The following is a 4,679-nucleotide window of genomic DNA, read 5'->3' as shown; positions in this document are numbered from 1 at the left end:
ATCTACTCTGTTATGTAATCGAACCTAATTGTAGGCATTACATGACTACAAACTTGTGAGTTTATTGCAAATGGATAAAACCACATATTACCTTCATGAAGAGGGTGATCTTTATTAGGGTGTAGAGAAAAAAAAGAAAACGGAGAGAGCTGTTGCATGTATTCCAGCTGTGGTAATCAAGATTTTCCTGAATATATCTGACTGAGAGAGTGATGCAGTATTGCTCTGATGTTGATTTGAGTTGTCTCATTCTGTATTTTTGTTCTTTGTCTTTTGCTATAGAGTGAACAGATCTTTGGTTTTGCCTTTTCTGGTAAGTAGACAGTGATGGTAATGTTTAGTATTTTAACATGGCCAAAAGACAGTCAGGATTATAACTGTAGCAGCAGCGCCCCCACACAGGACTGCTGACTGTCCCTGACGTTTAATAGCATCATTTATGTCTAAATTTAATTTTTGATGGCTTATCAAGTCCAAATATAGCTAAATGTCAGAGATGTTTGCATACACTTGTTCAATTTCTCCTTATGCTACATAATCCTTATGGGGTTATGTAGCGAACCATACTATGAAAGTGCTTTGTGTGAGTCAGTATAGGTGGTAACTTAAACAGTTAAGAGCAACACAGCTATCGATTTTTAGTGTCTCTCATCTTCCACTTATGAATTAGCATGAAGTCAAACACTAGAAGTATTTTGCCTGAGTGACAACAAGTGATACTTTTACCCTTAAGTGATAATAAAAGTAAGAAAATCTAAAGTGTGAGTAGGTATATTAAAGCCAGTGTTTTAAAATTAAATCTAAATGTTGCCAAAAAGGGACATACTGAAAAACACATAAATATTCCGAGCAACAGGTACAATGGAAGGACTTTTTATTGTAATATTTTAAGAAATTTTAATTTCAATAGAAAAAAATTGTGCGCCACTGTTGTTGGTGTAACATAGACTAAAACCTGATGAGGTTTCCTGTTGCTTCTGATTTAAACAATTACTTTGTATTCAATGTTTTTAACCTGAAATGACATTAAAGTTGTGGTTCTTCACATTTTATTACAACTGACTTCTGTTTGAAAATGTTGAGCCACAAAGCTTCTGTGTTGGAAATATTTGGTATATCCTGCATTTGTGCCAACAAATATTGGTGCCTATTCTTTGCACTTCTGTAGTATGAATGCTTTATTACACGTTATAGCCATGTGAGACTCTGCAACTAATGTTCATAAAGGCCTGAAGAAATTGAGGATTTTACTAGTTATTCTATGTCACAGTAAATTGGATTGTGTGTGAAGAGGCTCAACAGTCATTACACAGTGATCTGATGTATTGTTTCCTTTCTTTAGACTGCTGATCTGATCGTCTCAAATCTGGTAAGTAAAGGTTTGTCTGAGGTCCTTGCAGTCTTTCTTCCTTGCAGATTTATTTGTTTATGTTTTTTTGTCACATTTAAATGTTTCAAATCATCTAACAAGGATAACCTGGATAAATAGAAAAAAACAGTTTGACAGTGATGATTTCATTTATGAAGCACAGAAAATCAAACCAGAACAACCTGGCCTAATGTAAATCATGTTGCTGTCTAATACCCAGCTGTGGAGGCCCTGATAGCAACAAGTACCATTAAGCATTTACTGGGGCGGGGATTTTGTCCACTCTACTTTCAGAATTGTTTTCATTAAGGTCCAATATAAGGTTTCAAGTCATGTAAAGTTCTCAATTTCATTAAAGTACAGACTCTGATTAGTCTACACCATAGGTGTCAAACTCTGGCCGCCTAATTACATTTGGCCCGCGAAGCCATACTAAATTATTATTAGAGCTGGCCTACTGGTATTATATTGTTTAGTATTAAGCTTTGCTTGTTCCATATTCAGTTTTTCAGCAAAACTTGTTTGAGTCCATAAGAAGAGATTCATTCTTAAATCTGGAGGAAGATCTTTTTTTCAATAAATATTAATGTTAGCCCGCGACCTTGTTCCACTTTTGGATTTTGGCCCACTGTGTATTTGAATAAAATGAAACTCTTGGTGTAGACCAGGGGTGTCAAACTCAGAGTTGGACTTGCTTGTTTGCTTTAGATCAGTTTCCTGCTGTGAATCCCAAGTATGATTAAACTGAAGCTCAGGACCTGACGGCATGATGCAGGTCCTGAAGTAGTAAAGGAACTCTGGACCATCACAGTAACAGCATCATGTTTGACTTAAACGCTGGTGTTTTTCTGAAATTCGTCTCTCACTATAGGAGACTCAGTTTAGTGCAGTGAGTCAGCACAGCTCTTGTGATCATCAGATGTTTTTAGGCAAATGTGAGAAAGGATTGGTGTTCAGTTTGGTCAGTCAATCAATAAATTTGAGTTGACTGGATGTAAACTTAATGTAGAACAGGAAGCCTGAAACTGACTGCTCTAATGTCAGTGTGTAGGTTTTTTGGACCATATAATATTTACAGGAACTGTTGCAGCACATCTTGATTTCAGTCAATACACTCTGTTTGTTTTTATAGTGTTAACAGAATGCAAAAGTGTCCTTATATCAGTTCCACCACCATTTGTTAAACATTGTCATTCAGTTCAGTCCAATATGCACTGTATTTTTCAGATTATGAACGGGTCTGTTTTTTAAACATAAGGTACATTAAGCCAAACGAAACAGCCAGATAAGTCAAGCTGTGTTCAACTCATTCACAATAACTCGCAACATTGTTCAGTTGTAACACATAAAATACAGAACGATACACTCACTTTTTCAGTTTATTCCTCTTCCACAAATCCATCAAATTCTTCATGAGTTTGAAACCTAATATTATGTTGAAGCACAGTGCGAATTACACCGCGAGGCTCCTAGCTACGGTAGCTTACCAAAGTTGTACTACAACATTTTGAAAAATCTTGCAGCGCCGTGTCCAACATAGAATTGGTTTGAAGTCAGTAAGCACAGCCAGAATGAATACATAAGGCGCACTGTCTATTTTTGAGAAAATGAAAGGATTTTAAGTGTGCCTTATTGTCTGAAAAATACAGTAAAGTCAGCTTTATTGGAAATATGTCTAATTCCAGTCCCTTTGTGTCTTACAGGTGACCTGTTGCAGAAAGCCCTCTCCCTCTATCATTAACAAGCAATTCAGTCTGTCCTATCACTCTCCCCACTCTATCTATTTTGACAAGCCATTCTATCTTGTATCACTCTATCCCAAGAGCTCTATCTAATTTACCAAAATCACGTTTTGACTGAGATCAAGTTTTGACTGGAATCAAGTTTTGTCTGGAATAATCAAGCTTTGACTGGTCCCAGTTTTTGGGAAATTGAAGTTACCAGTACTTCATCTATCTGTTACAGAATTCTGAGAGATCTCTGCTCTCACTGCTCCTTCTTTCCTGTTGTTAGACTCTCTCACCTCCAGTCATTTTGCTGGAAATTACAAGTAGAAAGTTGAATATACAGTACAGTACAGTACAGTACAACTTATAGTAGAAACTACTTACACAACCCTACATTTTAATTTTGCATTACACTTTGGAATTAACAGTGATAGTTTGGCTTTCTTTGATAAATTATATAAAATATCACCTTTTTAAAAGTTTATTTGTAATAAGATAATCTGGTTATTTTGTAATACATACATTCAGATAAATACATTCACATAAATAAGAAATGGGATCCAAATACATTTTGCTAGTCTGTTTTGTTGGCTATAACAGTTGACTGCAAGTTTATACTATTATTATTTAAGGACAAACCCATTTTTGTCACTCAGTGTAAGTAGTATCATCATCAGTTAGTATCATCGAGAAGCTGCCTGAGGACCCAGAGTTCCTGTTTCCTGACTGCTGCAGAAAATCCAGCTGAAGAATCCTCATCGCCTGTCATCTGATCATCACACCACCACAGCTCCATATATTTGATTTAAATTTTAGATATCTGAAAGATTTACATAAACTCCCTTAAGAGCTAAGACTTTTATTATAGCCTGTTGATTGTTGAGATTTATTCTGCATATCAATTTACAGGAGTTGTAATTATTTACCAGTCGGGTTAAAAAATATAAGTAAAATTATACAGTTTCTAAAAAGCTACAATAAAACGGACCAAATTGTTTCAAGAGAACTTTGAATATCTTTTATTTTGAGTTTGTAGTACAAATCAGCTTTTCATTCATAAGAACATTTTAAAGTAGTATAATAGTATATTTCTCAGATTTAATAGTAACTTAAAGAGTTATACGTTTTTCTGTGTTTCAAGGTTGAGTTTTGTTTACATTTGTGTATAAATACATATAAGCTCCAGGTTGTACTTCAGCAAAATGCCAAGAAAAGGTCAAAGGTCGCAGTCCCAGAAGCTTAGACGTCAGAAGGAGAAAGAACAGGTAAATGTTTCTCAGAGCAGTGAGCAGGTGAACGTGTGTGTTTCAACTTTTTCCAGCACAGAAGTGCAGAGCAGTGTTCAGACAGCCACAGTGTCTTATGCAGATGTGGTTAGTGTCTGTCCCGGAGCCTGAAGTTATGCAGGTAATCCATATTGAACCCCAGGTAACTGTACAAACACAGCATGATGGAGAAGCTCCAGGACCGTCTCATGTAAAAGTTGCAAACACTGAAAGTCATCCACGAGTGAGTAGCATCTGTGCATCCCGAAGCCAGGCCTCTCCTAAGTATGGAAAGTACCGGAATCAGCAATGCATGGC

The 4,679-nt window shown here is 36.2% G+C and overlaps 1 long non-coding RNA gene across 1 annotated transcript; it reads left to right on the top strand.

Annotated features, from left to right (window-relative positions):
• Positions 1 to 282: 282 nt before the first annotated feature.
• LOC112845080 (uncharacterized) lies at positions 283 to 3,207 on the top strand. The gene is made up of 3 exons (XR_003217885.1): positions 283 to 313; positions 1,343 to 1,369; positions 3,073 to 3,207. It is a non-coding gene; the product is annotated as an uncharacterized LOC112845080 (long non-coding RNA).
• The last annotated feature ends 1,472 nt before the right edge of the window (positions 3,208 to 4,679 follow it).

This window comes from Oreochromis niloticus, unplaced genomic scaffold (assembly GCF_001858045.2).
Source record: "Oreochromis niloticus isolate F11D_XX unplaced genomic scaffold, O_niloticus_UMD_NMBU tig00002926_pilon, whole genome shotgun sequence".
Lineage (NCBI taxonomy): Eukaryota > Metazoa > Chordata > Actinopteri > Cichliformes > Cichlidae > Oreochromis > Oreochromis niloticus.
The sequence above is the reverse complement of the archived record's forward strand: the minus strand, read 5'-3'. Positions and strand labels throughout refer to the sequence as shown.